Here is a 26,458-nt window from a genome sequence, read left to right on the forward strand (position 1 = left end):
CTACGCTTGACATCATTTTCTTCTATGGGTTCCCTACGCTTGACATCATTTTCTTCTATGGGTTCCCTACTCTTGACGTCATTTTCTTCTATGGGTTCCCTACGCTTGACGTCATTTTCTTCTATGGGTTCCTACTCTTGACGTCATTTTCTTCTATGGGTTCCCTACTCTTGACGTCATTTTTTCTATGGGTTCCCTACGCTTGACATCATTTTCTTCTATGGGTTCCCCACGCTTGACGTCATTTTCTTCTATGGGTTCCCCACGCTTGACGTCATTTTCTTATATGGGTTCCCTACGCTTGACATCATTTTCTTCTATGGGTTCCCCACGCTTGACGTCATTTTCTTCTATGGGTTCCCCACGCTTGACGTCATTTTCTTCTATGGGTTCCCCTACGCTTGACGTCATTTTCTTCTATGGGTTCCCTACGCTTGACGTCATTTTCTTCTATGGGTTCCCCACGCGTGACGTCATTTTCTTCTATGGGTTCCCCACGCTTGACGTCATTTTCTTCTATGGGTTCCCACGCTTGACGTCATTTTCTTCTATGGGTTCCCCACGCTTGACGTCATTTTCTTCTATGGGTTCCCCACGCTTGACGTCATTTTCTTCTATGGGTTCCCCACGCTTGACGTCATTTTCTTCTATGGGTTCCCCACGCTTGACGTCATTTTCTTCTATGGGTTCCCCACGCTTGACGTCATTTTCTTCTATGGGTTCCCCACGCTTGACGTCATTTTCTTCTATGGGTTCCCCACGCTTGACGTCATTTTCTACGTAACGCTACAGATGCTTCCTGGATGACGTAGACTAACATCCAAACACTTGAGTACCCAATTACGAGCCGTGTTAAACTAAGATCGTAATCTGAGTACCGAACCAACCACTGCAAACGTAACAACGGGATAACACGATAATTTCATTCTTAATGTAGACTGTAAAGTAAATAAGAAGTGTACTAAACTACATCTGAGGCCCAGTTTATCACTTGCCTATCTAAAGAGAATGTATATACTTAAACTGATTGGTCATTTCCTGTGCCACCTCACATCCCACCAACGAATGTTAATACTTTAACACTTCGGTTCCAATATGGAGGACTTCCGGCCACAACCAGTGTGGCCCAGAAGTATACTTTCCTACCTTACCCAATGTACAGTCTCTGTATCCTGCACTACAGTGAATGCCCACAGAAAATGTATGTCCATAGAAAAATAAAACACCATAAATAAACTCTTTATATATATATATATATATATATATATATATATATATTCTTTTTTTCTTTTAAACTATTCGCCATTTCCCGCATTAGCGAGGTAGCATTAAGAACAGAGGACTGGGCCTTTGAGGGAATACCCTCACCTGGCCCAATTCTCTGTTCCTTCTTTTGGAAAATCAAAAAAAAAAAAAAAAACGAGAGGGGAGGATTTCCAGCCCCCCGCTCCCTCCCCTTTTAGTCGCCTTCTACGACACGCAGGGAATACGTGGGAAGTATTCTTAATCCCCTATCCCCTATATAATCATTATTATTTATTATACTTAGTCGCTGTCTCCCGCGTTAGCAAGGTAGCGCAACAGACGAAAGAATGGCCCAACCCATCCACATACACATGTATATACATATACGCCCACAAACGCACCTATACATACCTATACATTTCAACGTATACATACATATACATACACAGACATTATATATATATATATATATATATATATATATATATATATATATATATATATATATATATATATATATATATATATTTATTTATTTATTTATTTATTTATTTATTTATTTTGCTTTGTCGCTGTCTCCCGCGTTAGCGAGGTAGCACAAGGAAACAGATGAAAGAATGGCCCAACCCACCCACATACACATGTGTATACATACACGTCCACGCACACAAATATACATACCTATACATCTCAACACATACATATATATATATACACACACAGACATATACATATATACACATATACATAATTCATACTGTCTGCCTTTATTCATTCCCATTGCCACCCCACCATACATGAAATAACAACCCCCTCCCCCTCATGTGCGCGAGGTAGCGCTAGGAAAGACAGCAAAGGCCACATTCGTTCACACTCAGTCTCTAGCTGTCATGTAATAATGCACCGAAAGCACAGCTCCCTTTCCACATCCAGGCCCTGCAGAACTTTCCATGGTTTACCCCAGATGCTTCACATGCCCTGGTTCAATCCATTGACAGCATGTTGACCCCGGTATACCACATCGTTCCAATTCACTCTATTCCTTGCACGCCTTTCACCCTCCCGCATGTTCAGGCCCCGATCACTCAAAATCTTTTTCACTCCATCTTTCCACCTCCAGTTTGGTCTCCCACTTCTCCTCGTTCCCTCCACCTCCGACACATATATCCTCTTTGTCAATCTTTCCTCACTCATTCTTGCCATGTGACCAAACCATTTCAAAACACCCTCTTCTGCTCTCTCAACCACACTCTTTTTATTACCACACCTCTCTTTACCCTATTATTACTTACTCAATCAAACCACCTATTCATATTCATACTTGCTGCCTTCATCCATTCCGTCGCCACCCCGCCACACATGGAGTGGCAGGTAAAACTAAAAGAAAACGGAAATACTTCGTGTTTTCCGTTTCCTTGCAGTTATAACTGCACGTATGTACAGTCGCTACTTGTGTACGTTTTGCAGAGAGAGAGAGAGAGAGAGAGAGAGAGAGAGAGAGAGAGAGAGAGAGAGAGAGAGAGAGAGAGAGAGAGAGAGTGTACAGCAACACTGCGGCGTACGTAAAGGGAGGGACTAAGAGAGAGGTGATGCCAGGAGGCGTAGTGAGACGGAAGGTCTTTGATTCCAGTGTTAGTTAGTAGAGAGGTGGAGGATGAGCCACCCACGCCCAGCCACATGTGTGACGTCTGAGCAGTACTCCATACCTGGCTCAATATAATAACCCCAGTACATATGACACACCTGGTCACGACAAGAAGAATTACGGCACCAACACAACACAGACAGCTTTTTTCTTTTCTTTTTCTTTTCGGTTACCATTTCTATTCACCAGCAGATAATCTTGCAGCATCACATCAGGTCTCCTTATCCGCTCTTGCCTTCCATTCCACATACTCCTCCGTACCGTGTCGGGTCGACAGCTGGGTCGTGCCAAAGAAAGAAAACGCGTAATGACAGAGTCGCATGACACTGTCGTGCCTCTGCCATTTTCCAGCAGGAGTTACGATCGGTGGCGAAGGCTTCATGTTAAGTGATGAACGCCTCAGTAGTCTAACCTACACGTATAATGAGTATGTATATCAGAAGTGTCCTGAACACCACAGGAAGACGTTAACAGACCGCTCGGATCGGAGGATGCAACTTGATGTTGACGGCCTTCATGACAAAACGACCCAAGCGTCCCAGTATATCTGCGGGGGGAAAGAACACAGTCCTGCTCTTGAACTGGAAATCCCGCCGTCCCAGGGAATCTTTTAGGAGGGGGAGGGACGCGAAATGTCATCCTTCTCGATAAAATAATGAGGGTATATGTCCCTCTATCAATGTGCTTCACAATAAGCTACATATCTGTACGGAATCTTGGATGTTGTTATGCATCCGACCGTGAATAGCAAAGGTCCGATATGATTTTGAATAATATTTTTGTTGATGACTGGAATGTAAGAGTAAACATCTAGCCAACCCAAGCACTACTCTCTCACATATAATTCTCATTTTTCATACATGAACGTCCAGACGTAAATTCCTAACCGTACTGTTTTTGAGGAGGCATTATGAAAATAACGTTAGTCACTGGAACTATCTGAATTTTCCTCTGGTTTCAACTCACGTTTTTTTTTATTATCATTATTCACGAGATGTCCCGCTTGTAACTCCAGAAGATCTGGTCACTTTCCTTAATGACACTGGCAGCATATACGCCTGAAGCATATCCAACCCTCCGTCTCATCACACGGAAATAATGCCTAACCAAATATAAACCGGACCTACGTAATGCCGAAATATCTAAAGAGGAAAACTCTCTCTCTCTCTCTCTCTCTCTCTCTCTCTCTCTCTCTCTCTCTCTCTCTCTCTCTCTCTCTCTCCACCTCCGTCAGTGAACCATAGCACCTGCCATAGACTGAAAGACACTCTTGCAAGCTCCCAGATGCAGGATAGCGTTATAATTCCCCCGGCAAGTTAAGGATTCAAACTGGCTTAGTAACCAACACCTTAAAAATCTTTGAAGTATCTAAGAGGTAAAAATATGTAATACCCGTGATAAGAAGCAAAGAAAATAGGCATAATCACTTTTTTATTCTACATCTACACATTTGTCCGCGTAAACTCGTTTTCCTTTGCTAATGCGTCACTTAACAGTTCATAGCATTCTGATACCAAAAGTGACTTCATTATAAGGGAAACAGGTTTTCAACTGCGGACAAGGAACTAAAATGGTCTATAGTACTTAGTTATGGTTCCCTAAGTTTTGGCAGTAGCATCCTGACGGAGTCAAGTGGTTAATATGACCTGTATTTCTCCCACCATATGGAAACGCACAGCATACAAGAGAACAAGAAACTAAATGTTTGCGAATAAGGTCATCATTGTTCATTTCTCCCTGACGCTAACTCGCTAAAGCTGGAGAAGCAATTGGTTATCTATAAAATAAGAAAATATGGAAGCGTTGCATTCCCTCAATACGTGGGTAGAGTGCAGCACTGTCGACCCAAACATACTGGGTAGCACACCTCCACATCAGGACTACTTGGTTTCTATCTCAGCCTTTGTGTCACATCCACATTTCCGCCTAGATACACCAAGCTAGTCAGGATGTGCCATACTGTGTCGCTACACTGACCCCTTGTACACCACGGTGCGACCCTCGGATATGTTGGCCTGACCTTTGACCTGACCCTTCGTGGTCAGGGCAGTCACAACATCAAATCTAAGGGTTGTTTTCGTGCTCAAGGTGTTGTATCAAGGGCTGTATCGTCATACTCCGGGGTTCAAGTGTCGTGGTCGAGGGATATACCGTCATGGTCAAGTGTTGTACCGTTATACTCGAGGGGTCTTCTGCCGTCCTCCAGAGGTTGAGCTGCTTGTATCAGACATACACCATCCATGGAAACCGTCACACGACATTTTAGCTTTTCATAACCAATAAAACAAAATAACATGGTCAGGTTTCATCAGAATACAACCTCTACGCCCTATATATGAGAAAGAATCACAAAGGTCACCACAGACCACGTCTCTCAACTCTCTCCAACTCTATCCCTGCTCCTGGCTTACTGACAACCTTGCCCTGTTAGGGCCATGAATATTGGAAAACAAGATCTTGTGCGTTTGATTCCCTTGGTCGGTCTGCATAGAGCAACATCCTGCACGTATACTGCATCTGCGTTCGTGTTTTCCAGAAGAATCATCATACCTCACTCAGAGAACGACACACTCACAGCCTACTCACACACATAGAGGCCATCAACGTCACACTCACAGCCTACTCACATACGTAGAGGCCATCTAAGTAATACTCACAGCCTACTCACACACGTAGAGGCCATCAATATACCCATTTCTTTCCAGTAATGCTCCTTAATGCTTGACCAAAATGAGGAATGAGTATTCCCTTGATATTATCATGCACACAATGTTCATCAAGTTAATAATATAACTGTGCTTAGAAAAATACTCTAATATATACCTCCAATCAACAGCTGCCAGTAAAACAATACTGCTAGCAACTAAGAGCTACACAACGCCAATGGGTATCAAAAACTCATGAATAGATATACAACATATAAATACAAAATCTAATACTTAGCTACAAAAAATTATTATTAAGGACTTACATATATCATTCAAGTAAAACATACATTCACATAACCCATCTGAGGAAGCTGCATTTGGCTCTTCTTGGCCATACACACACGAGATAGGCTATGTAGTAAAACAATGCCATCAACACGAACAAAACTTCTCAAAGCTGTGCATCAAATCATGCTAAACAGAGCACAATTATTCTGAACATAATACATTTTCACTGCCCTACAAACAGAAACTGAACAAAAGTTAGTTTACAATTGTGGTGCAACAGTCACTAATTTAACGGCAGTAAGAACATGTGTAGTGGTGCCACTGCTATATTTCTAATAGGATACGGAGCGGAACACATACATACAATCACAGTAGAGTCATGACCCCCTAAAAAGGATTTTTACATAATACACAGCAGCAACCGCCAAACACACACACACACACACATACCTCTACAATGCAGTTCCATTATGTTTGTTAATTTCTTGAGCTACACGTCCCAGAGTTGATTAAATCTACGAGTTAACAAAACCACTGCAACGAGAACTCTTCCCTTAAAAGCAGAGCGGACAACGAATATCAATCTCTCGAAAATTTGCTTCCCACTGCAAACTCCTCGATACACGGACAATGGACGCAATCAAACACAGACCTCTGCCTACAGCTCTTATACATACGTATGTACTCATGCGTCAGCAAACATTATGATCAGCCTGTTCGTCATTACCGAAAAATGATAAACTGAACAATGAAGTGAAAAACAGAGAAGGATCTTCTCCCGTTTATGTAGATCGGAATGATAGTAAGGCTAAACCCTTCAGTGGCAACTACTTGCTGAAGTGATGGCTAGTATACAAAACAGAGAAAGTTTATTTTTCAACAAAAGGAAGATGAGAGGACCAAAAACTACCATGAGTTTAGACTACAAACTTATGAAATACAATAGTTATTCATAAATAAACCTTTATTTTATGACAAGGTAACACAGGAAACTTTAATCCAAGCCTAAACATCCTACAACGTACTGAATAATGGCAATAGGTTCATTCCTCGTATGTTGTAGACCATATCTGAAAATACAGTTCTTGTATCAGTAATCGTAGTAGTGTGATATGAAAATCACGAGAGTATGATTGTAATGAGGTAAGACATGAGAAGACAAGAGGCATAACCCCGATTACCAATAAAAGGGGAAAAAAAAAATGTTGCGACATGGAAGAGAAATTCATCTTGAGCGAAAACTAGATCATGGTTGTCACTTGTTAAGCCCGTTTCTAACCACCTGTATTTACATGATCAGTAATGGCCGACTTCGCGATGAACTGCAGTCTAGAAAAATACCCTCCTGGAACCATGGCAGTGGCCCCTCTCAATTCCTTCAGCTCGCTCCTTTTCCTAAACTCCCTCTCCACACACTCTGATAAAAGACAAGAGAAGCCCCGTACAACAGTGTTAGTAATCGACGGCTAACTCGAATTCCCGACGAACGTTCATTCGGAGAAACTGGATGTGGAACCAGCGACGCGAACCTTATATAATACCTCGACCAAACTCCCTGAGGGAAGACCAAAAAATTCCCCGTGCGTCCAGTACCCAGCGTACGCCTACCTTTCTCTCGTGTGTCTACACGTGATGTTGCATCTTGGGCCTCTTGTAGCCACTCAAACGCTCGATGGAACACACTCAAGGAAAACAAATAAATATATATGTATCGTAATTAAACAAAGTTACTCGACAAAGAGGAAGTTAAAATGGTGGGTTCGAATCCATCACGCCACAAGTAAACATGATGGTCGTTGCAACACAAACCATATTTTGGGCTAGGAAACAAACTGGAATATAAATATCATAAATTAGCAAATAATTACGTAACTGGATTATTTGATAATAATGTATCTAGATGAATACATAGACAAAAAAAAGGCATCACCAGAAAAATAATGTCCAGAAAAACCGCTAAAATGCAGCAAATGAGTCCCAATTTCTTGCTACGTTATCGCAACAAGTCAATAGCTTGATTCTATTTACACTAAGTAATACACTCAGCTTGATTCGTAAAACGATATGCCGTCCCAGCTACATATCTGTACACCCTATTCGTTCTAACGAAGTCTCCTTTCCACCCCTGACAACTGTATACTCATCAAATCCACTTCATTGATAAATCCATACAGATGCGGTCTCACGTATGTCCCCAAAAAATTACCATATTGACATACTCGATTCTGATATGTTCTCTGTGTATCAGTTTTTGGCCGCCTATGCACTAATACAGTTAAAAGATTTATAACAAAATTAACGTATGGTTATTTCTAGAGAACATGAAACACTCGCATGCACACACACACAAACACACACACGGACATTTGGGAGGGGGAAGGGGGGGAAAGGCCGCACCCTACCATGGAGTGACATGCACCCACACCCACTCTTAGATGTACACTGGCCTTCGAGTACATTCACGTACAAAAAATCGTCTAAGAGTTTGTAGATCACCTGTAAAACATTCCCAATCGTAACTTCCTCTTACCTAACTGTGATATAATAACACAATGCCCGATCAGTTCGTTTTCTCGGTAGTTTGGTGGTAAAGTCGGTCTAACAAGGCAATGCTATGCCAGGAGGGAACGGAGGAGAGTCCTCAATGCATCCGAGTTCAGTTGCACAATACTTTGATCTGTATTGCAAAACAGAAGCGGATATTTTTTTCCCTTACCTAATCATTCATGATTTTATTTACAGAATTAATGACAACAGTGAATGTCTTATTGAGCCACAAGTCAGTCTTACCTTGTACTAGCCATCTTAGCTGCGTAGATAAACTAACTTCATCGCCACATCTCTTAAATTTCCAACTATTTCCTCGGCGATGGGTCACTAAAAGGTTGAACAAAACACCTGAGCACTTAATTACGCAACACTAACACGTTCTTAGCGGCACGATCTCTCTCCACTTTTAAGCAAACACTGCAGAAAGTTTCCCCAGGTGTAGGAAGGAGCGCGGCCACACAACGTACTCGTCAGAGTCCCTCGTCGTACTGTGTATGCCAGAGTTCAACCCAGCTGGGGCCAGCACCGCCGTCTGGCCATGGCGAGGCTGCCCTTTCGTCGATATTTTTCTTATTTTGTCGGCTAATGTCACCCTTTTCTGAAGACGATCAAACGACGCCACGGCCTTCCTGGCTCATGAGACGCTCCTTACACATATCCAGAGGCGAAATAATCTGCATTATCTCTGCCTTAATGGTGCTTTGAATAGTGATTCAGTACTATGACTTCAGCGGAAGATAACATTGCCAGACAGTCTATCAAGCAATATCTGAAAACTATTTTTACAGGTGCATGAAATTGAGAACAAAACACCATCCTATGCTCACAATTCCTCAAAGAACACTTATTGATTAGTTGATACGACGATGTCTACCACAGTATACATGAAGCAGGAGTATCGTAAACATCCTCGTTCCGCGGAGGTATACCTGTATACCTAGAAGCTGTTAATGGAGTAGTAGCATACTATTAATATATCCCTTCATTTTTGTGCGTTCCTCCGCCGTCATGGAGAGTAGCACCACATCCACATCTCTCAACAGCACATCAAGTCGCTGCATCGTCTGTTCTGGTCCTCAGTTTTGCTGGGTGGGGTAAATATGAGAAATCAATTTAACTCACAACTATCAAGTGATTATTATTTTTTAAGGTATTTTGAAGGTTATTATTTCATAGAAAACGGAGTTCAGATCATGTAGGAAGAAAACGTGCCCTACTTAAATGGGTAACTATAAGATTTCTGACAAGCGTTAATGTAAATGGCACTAAACTGAACGGAAACTGCAATGTGAATTTGTGAGTGGGCATATGCAAATAGAAAAATTTTGATTAATACAAAAATATCTATAACTGGTTTTCTTTTACGTTAAGGTTCCCAATTACTATATTTGCGTACATACATAAGTAGAAAAGCAAGATATATACAACAAATTTTACGAAAGCTACATATCCACTTCTTGATTCCACTACACTAGTTATACACAGGCCAGGTTGTGCCAGTAATGGCACCCCGAGCACACCCACCCTCTCTATGCCAGTAATGGCACACTCGACAATGGGTCATTGACAAGAACCCATGCCAGGCTTAATCCTGGTGAATCTTTATACACACACACGAACGCAGGACTCTCTCCCCACCAGTGTCACATCCATCAGTGTCACATGAGAGTTAACATCGTCTTCAACATGTTGGCAGGCTCCCACGTCAAGGAGAGAGGCGGAGAGGACAAGGTGTGTCTGCTGGCAAACAAGAGACCAGCGTTCAATGGACAAGAAAACTATTCAGCCAACTGTGCGTATCCTAAATAAAACCTAAAATCAGAATACGCATTTCTCACGTTTGGTCAACACAGCCAAGGAACCACACACGACTGAAAAAATGAAGGTCTAGAAGAAGGCAGCAAAGATGGTACCAGGAATAAGACTGCCAAGTTACAAGGCTACGCCACAGGCCTTGAATTTGCCTGCCAGATAAGAGAAAGGAGCAGAGGGTGACCTGATCACAACTTATAAAATATGAAACCAGCTTGATGACGTAGACAGTGAACAGTCCTCCTATATATGTTGACAGTGAACTACCAGAGGACATACCATGATGATAAGCATAACACTTGTTAAACAAATGTGAAAATTATATATTATAGTATGAGAGAGTGGTGGATATATTAGAGTATGAGGTAGTGGTGGATATATCATAGTATGAGAGTGGTGGATATATTATAGTATGAGAGAGTGGTGGATATATTATAGTATGAGAGAGTGGTGGATATATTAGAGTATGAGGTAGTGGTGGATATATTATAGTATGAGAGAGTGGTGGATATATTAGAGTATGAGAGAGTGGTGGATATATCATAGTATGGGAGTAGTGGTGGATATATTATAGTATGAGAGAGTGGTGGATATATTATAGTATGAGAGAGTGGTGGATATATTAGAGTATGAGAGAGTGGTGGATATATTAGAGTATGAGGTAGTGGTGGATATATCATGGTATGAGAGTGGTGGATATATTAGTATGAGAGTGACGGATATATTATAGTATGAGGTAGTGGTGGATATATTATAGTATGAGAGAGTGGTGGATATATTATAGTATGAGAGTGTGGTGGATATATTAGAGTATGAGGTAGTGGTGGATATATCATAGTATGAGAGTGGTGGATATATTAGTATGAGAGTGACGGATATATTATAGTATGAGGTAGTGGTGGATATATTATAGTATGAGAGAGTGGTGGATATATTATAGTATGAGAGAGTGGTGGATATATTAGAGTATGAGAGAGTGGTGGATATATCATAGTATGGGAGTAGTGGTGGATATATCATAGTATGAGAGAGTGGTGGATACATTATAGTATGAGAGAGTGGTGGATATATTAGAGTATGAGGTAGTGGTGGATATATCATAGTATGGGAGTAGTGGATATATTAGAGTATGAGAGTGGCGGATATATCATAGTATGAGAGTGGTGGATATATTAGAGTATGAGAGTGGCGGATATATCATAGTATGACAGAGTGGTGGATATATCATAGTATGAGAGTGGCGGATATATCATAGTATGAGTGGTGGATATATCATAGTATGAGAGTGGCGGATATATCATAGTATGAGTGGTGGATATATCATAGTATGAGAGTGGTGGATATATAGTATGAGTGGTGGATATATCATAGTATGAGAGTGGTGGATATATTATAGTTAGAGTAATGAGAGTAGTGGGGATATATATAGTATAGGAGTGGTGGAATATAAGATGAGTAGTGGTGGATATTATATAGAGAAAGTGGTGGAAATATAGTATGAGAGTGGTGGATATATTAGAGATGAGGAGTGGTGGAATATCATAGTATGAGAGTGTGGAAAAGGATGAAGTGCGGATTATCATAGTATGAGAGATGGTGGATATATAATATGAGAGTGGCGATAATCATAGTATGAGAGTGGAAAAAAATCGAAAGAGAATGTAGTTAATGTAGACAGCAAAATAAAAGTTTGAAAGGTTGAATGATAGAAAATGTTCAAATATGGGGGCCCTGCTAGTGTAAGACTCCCTCTCCACACAATACAAACAGGTCATTGCACACACACACACACACACACACACACACACACACACACACAGACAGACGAAGGACAAACATAAATAATTACAAAAAGAACAGACAGACAAACACGCACAAAGATCACTAAACTTGGCTTATCATGGAAAACCCAGGAGATGCTTCATAAAAGGAGGGACACCAAGGACAAAGGAAAGAGTCAGAACGAACGAGAGATCATTCCAGGAAAGCGGAGGAGGTGAGGATGAGGGGGGAAGATCATGTTTACCCCAGGAGGAAGGCCGGGAGGAAGGAACGGTATACACACACACACACACACACACACACACACACACACACACACACACACACACATACATACACACACACACACACTTCTGGACACAACCGCCCACACGACAATGGGTAAGTCAAGCTGGATTCGAAGATGGCATGAGAAAAACTGAACCAGATATCATAGACATCATGAACACTCATCACTATGCAGATGACGGACGCTCGCTTGTAGTTTATTGCCTGCTGATGGTTATATAGGAAGGATAGAATGCTAAGGGGTCACACTCTCTGGTATAGAGAGACAAGGAACCTCCATAACACTCTCTGGTATAGAGAGACAAGGAACCTCCATAATGTAATAGGAAACAGTTGACCAAACCATATCAAGGCAAATACGGTGTTGATGATGATGGCTTAATTGTTGGACGAGTGCAGTACGTACGCATCGGCAAGACTCCGATCCACGTGACCAGGTCTGCAGCGAGAACGACGTGGTAATTGGTCACAGGCTGAGGGCAACGTGGACACCGGAGCACAAGAGGTTTTCCCTCAAACATCACAAGCGCCGGTCATGGACGCGGCTGCTCATCCCGGCCACACATGTGAAAGAAACATAAGAGAGAACAAAAGACACAGAGAAAACGAAGAGTTGGGTGACTGCGATTCCAGAAGTTATTGCGGAGGAAGAAAACTGCCACGGAGGGGTCTTAACGTACACAGAAATATGTGTTCTGGGTAAACTTGGATGCAGACGGAGGTAAAGACATCTGGAGATACAAATTCCTCGAGTGTGTACAGAGGAGGACGTCTGGTACCAACGTGTTCCTGAACACACTTGAGTCTGGAGCTCCAGACTGCCCGCTTACCGCTGGCTATAGTCTGCAGGGACGTTACGGGAGCCTGGCTGGATATGGTCAGAAAAAGACGACATCTGGAGCTCAGTTAAGGTACAGCAACCATGTTATACCTGAGACGGAATACAAGAAAGTGCTTCATGATGAAGAATACAACCACCGCTCTATATATATATATATCTATCTATATATATATATATATATATATATATATATATATATATATATAGTGGTAGAGGATGTGTGGATCAGGTGTTTGCTTTGAAGAATGTATGTGAGAAATACTTAGAAAAGCAAATGGATTTGTATGTAGCATTTATGGATCTGGAGAAGGCATATGATAGAGTTGATAGAGATGCTCTGTGGAAGGTACTAAGAATATATGGTATGGGAGGCAAGTTGTTAGAAGCAGTGAAAAGTTTTTATCGAGGATGTAAGGCATGTGTACGTGTAGGAAGAGAGGAAAGTGATTGGTTCTCAGTGAATGTAGGTTTGCGGAAGGGGTGTGTGATGTCTCCATGGTTGTTTAATTTGTTTATGGATGGGGTTGTTGGGGAGGTGAATGCAAGTTTTGGAAAGAGAGGCAAGTATGAAGTCTGTTGGGGATGAGAGAGCTTGGGAAGTGAGTCAGTTGTTGTTCGCTGATGATACAGCGCTGGTGGCTGATTCATGTGAGAAACTGCAGAAGCTGGTGACTGAGTTTGGTAAAGTGTGTGAAAGAAGAAAGTTAAGAGTAAATGTGAATAAGAGCAAGGGTATTAGGTACAGTAGGGTTGAGGGTCAAGTCAATTGGAAGGTAAGTTTGAATGAAGAAAAACTGGAGGAAGTAAAGTATTTTAGATATCTGGGATTGGATCTGGCAGCGGATGGAACCATGGAAGCGGAAGTGAATCACAGGGTGGGGGAGGGGCGAAAATTCTGGGAGCCTTGAAGAATGTGTGGAAGTCGAGAACATTACCTCGGAAAGCAAAAATGGCTATGTTTGAAGGAATAGTGGTTCCAACAATGTTGTATGGTTGCGAGGCGTGGGCTATGATAGAGGTGTGCGCAGGAGGGTGGATGTGCTGGAAATGAGATGTTTGAGGACAATATGTGGTGTGAGGTGGTTTGATCAAGTAAGTAATAACAGGGTAAGAGAGATGTGTGGAAATAAAAAGAGCGTGGTTGAGAGAGCAGAAGAGGATGTTTTGAAATGGTTTGGGCACATGGAGAGAATGAGTGAGGAAAGATTGACCAAGAGGATATATGTGTCGGAAGTGGAGGGAACGAGGAGAAGTGGGAGACCAAATTGGAGGTGGAAAGATGGAGTGAAAAAGATTTTGAGTGATCGGGGCTTGAACATGCAGGAGGGTGAAAGGTGGGCAAGGAATAGAGTGAATTGGAGCGATGTAGTATACCGGGGTCGACGTGCTGTCAGTGGATTGAATCAAGGCATGTGAAGCGTCTGGGGTAAACCATGGAAAGCTGTGTAGGTATGTATATTTGCGTGTGTGGACGTATGTATATACATGTGTATGGGGGGGGTTGGGCCATTTCTTTCGTCTGTTTCCTTGCGCTGCCTCGCAAACGCGGGAGACAGCGACAAAGCAAAATATATGTATATATATATATATATATATATATATATATATATATTATTTATTTTATTTTGCTTTGTCGCTGTCTCCCGCGTTTGCGAGGTAGCGCAAGGAAACAGACGAAAGAAATGGCCCAACCCACCCCCATACACATGTATATACACACACGTCCACACACGCAAATATATATATATATATATATATATATATATATATTCCCTGGGGATAGGGGAGAAAGAATACTTCCCACGTATTCCCTGCGTGTCGCAGAAGGCGACTAAAAGGGGAGGGAGCGGGGGGCTGGAAATCCTCCCCTCTCACTTTTTTTTTTAATTTTCCAAAAGAGGGAACAGAGAAGGGGCCCAGGTGAGGATATTCCCTCAAGGGCCCAGTCCTCTGTTCTCAACGCTACCTCGCTAATGCGGGAAATGGCGAATAGTATGAAAGAAAGATATATATATATATATATATATATATATATATATATATATATATATATATATATATATAAAAGGGAAGGGAGCGGGGGCTGGAAATCCTCCCCTCTCGTTTTTTTTTTTTGATTTTCCAAAAGAAGGAACAGAGAAGGGGGCCAGGTGAGGATATTCCCTCAAAGGCCCAGTCCTCTGTTTTTAGCGCTACCTCGCTATCGCGGGAGATGGCGAATAGTATGAAAGAAAGAAAAGATATATATATATATATATATATATATATATATATATATATATATATATATATATATATATATGTAAGGCATGTGTACGTGTAGGAAGAGAGGAAAGTGATTGGTTCTCAGTGAATGTAGGTTTGCGGCAGGGGTGTGTGATGTCTCCATGGTTGTTTAATTTGTTTATGGATGGGGTTGTTAGGGAGGTAAATGCAAGAGTCCTGGAAAGAGGGGCAAGTATGAAGTCTGTTGGGGATGAGAGAGCTTGGGAAGTGAGTCAATTGTTGTTCGCTGATGATACAGCGCTGGTGGCTGATTCATGTGAGAAACTGCAGAAGCTGGTGACTGAGTTTGGTAAAGTGTGTGGAAGAAGAAAGTTGAGAGTAAATGTGAATAAGAGCAAGGTTATTAGGTACAGTAGGGGTGAGGGTCAAGTCAATTGGGAGGTGAGTTTGAATGGAGAAAAACTGGAGGAAGTGAAGTGTTTTAGATATCTGGGAGTGGATCTGTCAGCGGATGGAACCATGGAAGCGGAAGTGGATCATAGGGTGGGGGAGGGGGCGAAAATTTTAGGAGCCTTGAAAAATGTGTGGAAGTCGAGAACATTATCTCGGAAAGCAAAAATGGGTATGTTTGAGGGAATAGTGGTTCCAACAATGCTGTATGGTTGCGAGGCGTGGGCTATGGATAGAGATGTGCGCAGGAGGATGGATGTGCTGGAAATGAGATGTTTGAGGACAATGTGTGGTGTGAGGTGGTTTGATCGAGTAAGTAACGTAAGGGTAAGAGAGATGTGTGGAAATAAAAAGAGCGTGGTCGAGAGAGCAGAAGAGGGTGTTTTGAAATGGTTTGGGCACATGGAGAGAATGAGTGAGGAGAGATTGACCAAGAGGATATATGTGTCGGAGGTGGAGGGAACGAGGAGAAGAGGGAGACCAAATTGGAGGTGGAAAGATGGAGTGAAAAAGATTTTGTGTGATCGGGGCCTGAACATGCAGGAGGGTGAAAGGAGGGCAAGAAATAGAGTGAATTGGAGTCATGTGGTATACAGGGGTTGACGTGCTGTCAGTGGATTGAAGCAAGGCATGTGAAGCGTCTGGGGTAAACCATGGAAAGCTGTGTAGGTATGTATATTTGCGTGTCTGGACGTGTGTATGTACATGTGTATGGGGGGGGGGGGGTTGGGCCATTTCTTTCGTCTGTTTCCTTGCGCTACCTCGCAAACGCGGGAGACAGCGACAAAGTATAAAAAAAAAAAAAAAAAAAAAAAAATAAATAAATATATATATATATATATATATATATATATATATATTTCAGCTGGTAAAAGTTGGAGCAGAAGGAGGCAAACGGGGAGTGCTCACACTCCTGTAAGACTCCGGCTGGGGCGTCTGAGAGAGAGAGAGAGAGAGAGAGAGAGAGAGAGAGAGAGAGAGAGAGAGAGAGAGAGAGAGAGAGAGAAATGGGTAGTATGTTTGTGGAAAGGAATCTGGATCTTCTAACCTTCAGCGAAACTAGGTTCAACGGGAAGAATGGTTCGGCAATGTATCTTTGGGGTAAAGTTGGAGATTAGTGTGAGGATGAGAGCTAAGGAAGGGGTAGCACTGCTGCTGAAGCTGGAGTTGTGGGAATGTGTGAAAGAGTGTGAGGATGTGAACCCCAGATTGACGCGGGTAAAAATCAATGCGGATTACGAGACGTAGATGATATGCACCTGACCACGAGAAGACTAAGGAAGAGAGGCGAGGGTTGTGGGAGGAGCTGAGTGCGTCAGCAGCTTAGAGGCGAGAGATCGAGTATTAGTGAGGGATGACTTGAATGAGGGAGGACGTCATGTGGCAGATGAAGGTATAATACGAGAGCACATAGGGTATCCAGAGATATGAGTGAAAATGGTGAACAGCTTGTGAAATTGTGTGTTGATGAGGAACCGGTGACTGGAAATAATTGGTTTAAGAAAACGGAAGCACTGTGGTACAGGCGACCAAGTTCTGCCGACTCAGAGCTTGGGATGTCACTGACCTTTTCTATAATTACGACTGCAGGGATGTGCATGACCAAATACATACATCTGACGGGATGAACATGACGCATGGGTCATGTCTGACAGCAACGGGTCTGCCTCAGACAGAAGCTCAGATCATATGACCATCTATCGTTCCTCCGGCTGGTGTCGACATGTCTCTCTCTCTCTCTCTCAGAGGGCAGTGACATGCAGCCACACACATATGTGCATATCTACAGCCACAGACAAGTTCACGTGATAATGAGGAGGTCTGCCGGGTACATACTGACCATAAAAAGGCTCACCTTTACACCATTGTCCCAGACCAGTGGAAACTAAATGTTACGGCAGGTCTGATCCTCAGACTATTAGGTATCAAAGTGTGTCTACATAATGTAATGTTCTAAGCTTTACTGCAATGATCACACTGAGGGATTAACAGTGTGTGTCTACCGTGGGTAACTCATCATACGGGCGAACCATTTTGTAATGAAGGCGTGACCTGACCTCCGTAACTGCAACAACTGTCACACTTGGCAGGTGTCAACAATGTTGCAACTTACAAGACAGGTTGGGGACCTCAACGGGTTATGACAATGATCACATAAATAACGATAAAAGATGACGAAATAAAGCAATAAATGAGAATGGTAAAGCCGGAAAGCATACCGGATTCTACACACGGTGTACAAGGAAGCAAACCACATGAATGAGTTGGATGGGTCGCTATGGGCGAAAATCATACACTGGTGATTGTGAAAACTGACATGACGACGAGGGACGGTATCCACGCAGCACGTTTGACCCAGAGTCGATAAGGCCTCACCAGCTTGCTCTGGTGATGCCCACGAACACACAACTGTTGGAAGAGATCCAACAACACAGGGACGGGATGGTGCAACACCTTTGAAGGATGCGAAAGTTGTACCTGAACTGACCCGCAGGGTAGAAGGTTATGAAAGAAGGTAATGTTGACACCACTACTTTCCTCCTGGGTTCAGAAACTACAGCGCACACTGACCACTTCTGGAGGAGGGGATGAATCATGTCGTTTACGGAGGGAGGAAAGAGCGTAGGGGATAGCACGGGACTCTGGGGACGCCACTCTTCAGGTTACAGCAAGACTAGATGCTAAAGGGAAGTTTGACAAAACTTTGACCTACTACGAGAGACGAAGACAGACGGATCAAAGTAATGGAAGAGATAGTAAAGGGTGACATTGCAATCAATTTAGGAACGTAAAAGAGCGGAATATATATGTGGTCCAGTAATGGGAACCACGAGTGCAATGACACTAACATACGTAAGAAATAATTACACTCTCTCTCTCTCTCTCTCTCTCTCTCTCTCTCTCTCTCTCTCTCTCTCTCTCTCTCTCTCTCTCTCTCTCTCTCTCAGTCTGCCAACCAAGACGTTAGTAACACTCCTTCCCGCAAGGCAATTCCTTGTTAAAACGCATGACAACATTCCTCAACCGCTGGAGAGAGGTGCGCTGAAGTGGTCTGATATATGGATAGACCGAGAGGAGAGGTTGACCATGAGGATACATATGTCAGAAGAGAAGGGGACAAGGAGAAGAGGGTGACTGAATTGGAGACGGAGGGGCGGAATGAAAAAGATTTTGAATGATAAGGGTCTAAATATGCAAGGAGGGGGGGAAGGGGTGGGGTGAAAGGTTTGCATGGGATAGAATGAACAGGAACGGTGTGGTATACAGGGGTCGACGTGCTGTCAGCGTACTGAATAAGAGCACGTGAAGCGGACGGGGAAAACCATGAAAGGTCTGTGGGGCCTGGATGTGGATAGGGAGCTGTGGTTTCGGTGCATTACACAGCTAGAGAATGGATGTGAGCGGATGCAGCCATTTTTCCGTGTTCCTGGCGCTAACTCGCAGGGGGAAGGGGAGAAAGAGGACTTCCCACGTATTCCTTGCGTGTCGCAGAAGGCGACTAAAAGTGGCGGGAGCGGGGGGCTGGAAATCCTCCCCTCCAGTTTTACTTTTCCAAAAGAAGGAACAGAGAAGGGGGCCAAGTGAGAAGTTTCCCCCCCCCCCCTCTAAGACTCAGTCATCTGATCTTGAATGCTACCTCGCTAACGCGGGGAGAGAGAGAGAGAGAGAGAGAGAGAGAGAGAGAGAGAGAGAGAGAGAGAGAGAGAGAGAGAGAGAGAGAGAGAGAGAGAGAGAGAGAGAGAGAGAGAGAGAGAGAGAGAGAGAGAGAGAGGCGTCTACCAGATACACAAGACACAACTTTCATAGTAGAGGGGGGGGGGGGTCACAGTCAGGGGGGTTGGACATTACACAAAAAGAAAAAACCCAAGCAGAAGGTCGATCATTTTCCAGCCAGTGTGATGTGTCAAGTGTTCATCTCACTAGCGGTGTGGTGTCTTCACTCATGGTATCCAGAGCCATCTTGTAACACACTGAGGAACAGTGCTGCAGTACGGAGGGCGAGGGTCACATATGGTGATCCTCAAACCCTTACATCGTACTCAAGGACCACGTCACTATCTTACATCATACTCAAGGACCACATCACTATCTTACATCATACTCAAGGACCACATCACTATCTTACATCATGCTCAAGGACCACATCACTATCTTACATCGTACTCAAGGACCACATCACTATCTTACATCGTACTCAAGGACCACATCACTATCTTACATCATACTCAAGGACCACGTCACAGTCTTACATCATACTCAAGGACCACATCATTATCTTACATCATACTCAAGGACCACATCACTATCTTACATCGTCTCAAGGACCACATCACTATCTTACATCATACTCAAGGACCACATCATTATCTTACATCATACTCAAGGACCACATCACTATCTTACATCATACTCAAGGACCACATCACTATCTTACATCATACTCAAGGACCACATCACTATCTTACATCATACTCAAGGACCACATCACTATCTTACATCGTACTCAAGGACCACATCATTATCTTACATCATACTCAAGGACCACATCATTATCTTACATCATACTCAAGGACCACATCATTATCTTACATCAGTCTCAAGGACCACATCACTATCTTACATCATACTCAAGGACCACATCATTATCTTACATCATACTCAAGGACCACATCATTATCTTACATCATACTCAAGGACCACATCACTATCTTACATCATACTCAAGGACCACATCATTATCTTACATCGTACTCAAGGACCACATCATTATCTTACATCATACTCAAGGACCACATCATTATCTTACATCATACTCAAGGACCACATCATTATCTTACATCAGTCTCAAGGACCACATCACTATCTTACATCATACTCAAGGACCACATCACTATCTTACATCATACTCAAGGACCACATCACTATCTTACATCATACTCAAGGACCACATCACTATCTTACATCATACTCAAAGACCACATCACTATCTTACATCATACTCAAGGACCACATCACTATCTTACATCATACTCAAGGACCACATCACTATCTTACATCATACTCAAGGACCACATCATTATCTTACATCATACTCAAGGACCACATCACTATCTTACATCATACTCAAGGACCACATCACTATCTTACATCATACTCAAGGACCACATCATTATCTTACATCATACTCAAGGACCACATCACTATCTTACATCATACTCAAGGACCACATCACTGTCTTACATCATACTCAAGGACCACATCATTATCTTACATCATACTCAAGGACCACATCATTATCTTACATCATACTCAAGGACCACATCATTATCTTACATCATACTCAAGGACCACATCATTATCTTACATCATACTCAAGGACCACATCATTATCTTACATCATACTCAAGGACCACATCACTGTCTTACATCATACTCAATGACCACATCATTATCTTACATCATACTCAAGGACCACATCATTATCTTACATCATACTCAAGGACCACATCATTATCTTACATCATACTCAAGGACCACATCACTGTCATTATATCAACAGGACAGACATATCGTACTTGCAGAGTTGTTATCATACTCAAGGGGTCGTCAAGTCATCATGCTCAGGGCCAGTCACCTTCCTCACATGGTAATCCATCATAAGTAAGAGGCTCAGTCATCATACTCTCAGGTCTAAATCATCATACCCATAGGGCTGTCATCATACTCACTAAGCTTAATCTTCGCGACAGAATTTAACTATCATACATAAGGACTACGAAACCACACCTGGAAAGCTGCGTCATCGTGCTTGATGGCCTAATTCATCGTAGTATGGAAGGTGAGTCATCATACTTGATGATCTAATTCATCGTAGTATGGAAGGTGAGTCATCATACTTGATGATCTAATTCATCGTAGTATGGAAGGTGTCATCATACTTGATGGTCTAATTCATCGTAGTATGGAAGGTGAGTCATCATATTTGATGATCTAATTCATCGTAGTATGGAAGGTGAGTCATCATACTTGATGATCTAATTCATCGTAGTATGGAAGGTGAGTCATCATACTTGTCTAATTCATCGTAGTATGGAAGGTGAGTCATCATACTTGATGATCTAATTCATCGTAGTATGGAAGGTGAGTCATCATACTTGATGATCTAATTCACCGTAGTATGGAAGGTGAGTCATCATACTTGATGGTCTAATTCATCATAGTATGGAAGGTGAGTCATCATACTTGATGATCTAATTCATCGTAGTATGGAAGGTGAGTCATCATACTTGTCTAATTCATCGTAGTATGGAAGGTGAGTCATCATACTTGTCTAATTCATCGTAGTATGGAAGGTGAGTCATCATACTTGTCTAATTCATCGTAGTATGGAAGGTGAGTCATCATACTTGATGATCTAATTCATCGTAGTATGGAAGGTGAGTCATCATATGTTATGATCGTAGCATTACAAGGGGCCTTAGTCACCTTGCTCAAAGAGCACAGCAATAATACTCGAGGCTTATCTCTGTACTCTCAGGTAAAGGAGTTATACTGGCTAATTCGGACATCGTACACAGGACCCAAGTTGACGTACCGGCATTATATAGTCACTGTACTGTGCTGGGTCCATGTACCACGTACATAACACTGGTAGTGTGTGGTAGCGCATGTGGTCTTGGGAGTTATTTTGAACACCTAAAGTAATTCAGGTTACCAAACTTTATTTTTCTGCTGGTGGTTGTCACAAGGTGATCACCACCTTAATGACCCTGTCAGGGTACAGACTATTTAAATGCCCACGTAACCAGTCAACCAACCATCTTCCTCCCAACCACGGAGGTTGTGGTAGCTCTGTGCGGAGAGGCCCCTAGCGTCTTGCTGAACATGACGATGTGTAAACATACAAAAGTGTAAAGGTGGGCCCCCGCCGGAGGACACATAGGTCAGATGGGAGGGTCCGGTACATTCCTGAGCCCACGACACACCCACACGATTAGGGCCCCTCGCCTGACCCCGGGCCCGGACCTCCTCTCCTGCTGGAGGGATGACAGACCCAGGAAAAGAATCTGCACTTCTGTGGATGTTTCGCTTTGGTCAAGCTTTGGTTCGGTAGCTGCGCCACTTGGTCGACCAAAGCAGTGAAAAGTGTTCTTGTGTTGCAACGGGTTCTCGTCCAGGCGAACCGCAGCCTCAGCCTCCGGCACCGGTTCTACTGTGGTGCGTCCCGCTGCCTCGGGCTCCGGCACCGGTTCTACGGCTACGATGTCCGCGCTGCTTCGTAGTCTTGAGCGAACGAATCCCAACTACAAGACAGCAAGTTATCCTGGATCAAGTTTGTCTCGTGTAGGACCTCAAGCATCCGCACGTTAACATGCCTCACAACTGACTCCACCAACGACTGGCATATCATACCTTATATTCACTCCATGCCCAACCGCTGACGGCATCAAACGATAATCTATCCATCTATCTATCTACCTATCTATCTATCTATCTATCTATCTATATATATATATATATATATATATATATATATATATATATATATATATATATATATATGGATGGAAGGGATTCCTTCTCGTCACACTTGGGCTGTTGATATATGTAGTACCAAACTCATCTGCAGACGTACTGAGTTGGCTGATGACATCTCAATCCCCTGCCTTGCAGTCAATACATAAAAACAAAAACAATAACTTGTTCCTAAAAGTACACATCATTTGCAAGACATTTTATTTACTATTTAGAAAATGCCATTCCATAATTGTAAACAGAAAACAAAAAATCGGCATTTCCGCCTTTGCCCAGAAACGCTGTGAAGTTGCGAACACAACAGACGCTCTCTCAAGCCCTAGTTTATTTTACGTATTCCCAGTCAGCCAGTTAAGGATCATTGGCAACTGTCGTTAAAACCCAACCATCAGAGATTCGAAATGAATTATCGGGCTTGAGTACTCCTGTCCGTGGCGAACAAGTCAACTGTATTCGTCTAATGTCCTTGATGCACAGAATACCATCACCTACGTACCAACCCTGACCGAACAGTCTCCCTAAAGCACGACGGCCTGACCTCATGAGGGTCATCCGTTGTGCTAACGTGACATACCGTCGGGTTGCGTCACACGAGAGAAGGATAAGTATGCGTCAGATACAAAAGCACGCCCATCCAGGAAAACATGTTACAGTCGCACAGTCAACCTTTGCATGTTACCAAAAAAAAAAATAGTTTATATACTTGGGTGGTTGCAAAAACTGCGTGATCAAGATATTCCTATGAGTCCACGGGGAAATGAAACACGATAAGTTCCCAAGTGCACTTTCGTGTAATAATCACATCATCTGGGGAGACACAAGAGAGAAATATGTCAGTTGATATACATTGAAGAGAAGAAGCTAGGACGCCATTTGGTAATTTTGGACAATCACATGTTTACCAAATAGCGTCCTAGCTTCGTCTCTTCGATGTATATCAACTGACTTATATTTCTCTCTTGTGTCTCCCCTAATGATGTGATTATTACACGAAAGTGCACTTGGGAACTTATCGTGTTTCATTTTCCTCGTGGACTCATAGAAATATATATATATATACATATATATATATATATATATATATATATATATATATATATATATATATATATATAAACGAATATAGTGTATATGAACGCTCGCTTCCATGTAACATACAAACCTCCAACAGCCAAGTCGAACCCGGGACCCCTGCGTGGTAGGCGGGAGCATTACAGCTAGGCTATGATTTATATATTACAACAATTAAATATAATATCTTTTTACAGCTATGTTTAACATTTGTACGGAGTTTTTAATAACTATTTTTCATCTATTCAACACAAGTTAATGAATAATACAACTACAAAATTGAGTTCTTATCAGCTATGTCTTACATTTGTAAAAGTAGCTTTTATTCTTTTTTATATCTAGTCCATTTCTTTTTTGTACAGTCCCAACTAGACTTTGATGCCTATCATATACGGCGGTAAACAGTGTTCCACTGTAGTTAATGCATTACGCACTGAAGTTTTTTAAGGAATTGATGCTTTTTTCTAGTGTCATTACCTTATTTGTACAATTTTATTCCAAACCTGAGTGCTACGTATTTCCTGCTTCCTATTTAGGCAGAATTCGTCCGCTTTAAATGTAAACTAGGGAATATTTACGTGTATTTTGTTTAAAAAAAAAAATACAGCATGAATGGACGTAGATATGGGGCCATACCCGAATCAACTCTTCTTTTGCTTGATGCCCCTGCTTTGAGGAAACAGTCAGTCAACGAGTTAGTTCAAATTATACATATAAACTGTAAAGTTTAACATAAATGAATATAACGATTGCTTAGCTCTAAGTACGGATTCATATGGTAACACATATGCCTTCCTTTCTCCTCTCATAACCTACCTCACAAAAATTCTAAGAACGCCTATAATAGCGTGTCACATGCGGATACGTAGACGTATCGTGACGCAGGCACACTTTTTTGCCCATCTATACAAATCTATTATTTAGCTTTCAAAAATCTATAAAAAAAAAAAAGATTACTTACCTTAGGTAAGTGTATAAAGCTCTGCAGTTGCTACAAGGTCAAGCTGGGTAAATGCAAAGGTCGACTATATCCAGCTCCACGTAAACAAACAGCTTTCACTCATGTCCCAATCTCTTTAATCTGTTCCCCCCTAAACTTTAGCACTTCTTTAATCATGAACTCACTGCTCAATAGATTTTTTTCTCATCCTACTGTTTAAAGTAGTTGTGCGTTCATGAGAGTTATGACAGAGGCAGAACTTTACGGGTTCTCCATGTGAAATCGTTCATTCTGACACACCAACACTTCTAATCAGTCTCTGTATCATATACTGAAAGTATTTACCTTTGCATCTTTTCTTTTATAATCACAAATGCATTTTACCTCATCCCAACACAACCAGAAAAAATATAAAAAGTGACAGTCGGAATCACTTGTAATGTCAGCTTGGTTTTTTTATATGTTGGACAAAAGTCCACATCAAGGCCAGGGCCTTAATTGAAACATAAAGAGAATTATGAAAAGGAAAAAGACGAGACAAGGGAAAGTACTGACGAATTTTGGAGGAAGTGAAATCCCTGTCTTTTGAAATGTAACAGGTCATAGTTATTGGGCAAAACATGAGAAGGACACGCCCCTGAACTTACGACTAGCATGTTGGTATCATGACTTACTCAACTGTCCGAGGAATAATGGTTGTTAACCTTAGAATAGATGGACAGACACCTCTCCTTAACTAATAGCTGTTAACCTTAGATGAATAGACACCTCTCCTTAACTAATGGTTGTTAACCTTAGATGAACAGACACCTCTCCTTAACCCAGTCTGGAGTCAAACCCGAGCTCATTGCCAAAATATCATCATAACTACTACAGCAGACCAGGATCATACTGTTTATCCTCCATAAAATTATTACAAATAATGTCTACAGAAAATTGAGATATAATGTATATACTTCATGTAACTTTACCTTTCATGTTCCATGAAATGTTCTCTTGATAAATGTGGTCATTTCTTGAGTCTCACTGTTGTAGAAAATGATACAGTAGTAACATAGCAATGTATGTCAAGATAAACTAGCTTTAACTATCTTGAAAAATAGAATATTACTCCAAAAAAAAAACTGCTCAGGGAA

At 42.0% G+C, this 26,458-nt stretch overlaps 1 protein-coding gene across 1 annotated transcript in view; it reads right to left on the reverse strand.

The window, feature by feature from the left end:
• The window catches only part of LOC139751311 (uncharacterized), a 147,020-nt gene extending 138,152 nt beyond the window's left edge, over nt 1-8,868 (reverse strand). Inside the window, exon 1 of the mRNA XM_071666649.1 lies at nt 8,617-8,868. The gene's annotated coding sequence lies outside the window, so the exon portion shown is untranslated. The remainder of the gene's footprint in view (nt 1-8,616) is intronic.
• Nucleotides 8,869-26,458: the final 17,590 nt, after the last annotated feature.

This window comes from Panulirus ornatus, chromosome 11 (assembly GCF_036320965.1).
Source record: "Panulirus ornatus isolate Po-2019 chromosome 11, ASM3632096v1, whole genome shotgun sequence".
In the NCBI taxonomy this organism is placed as follows: Eukaryota; Metazoa; Arthropoda; class Malacostraca; order Decapoda; family Palinuridae; genus Panulirus; species Panulirus ornatus.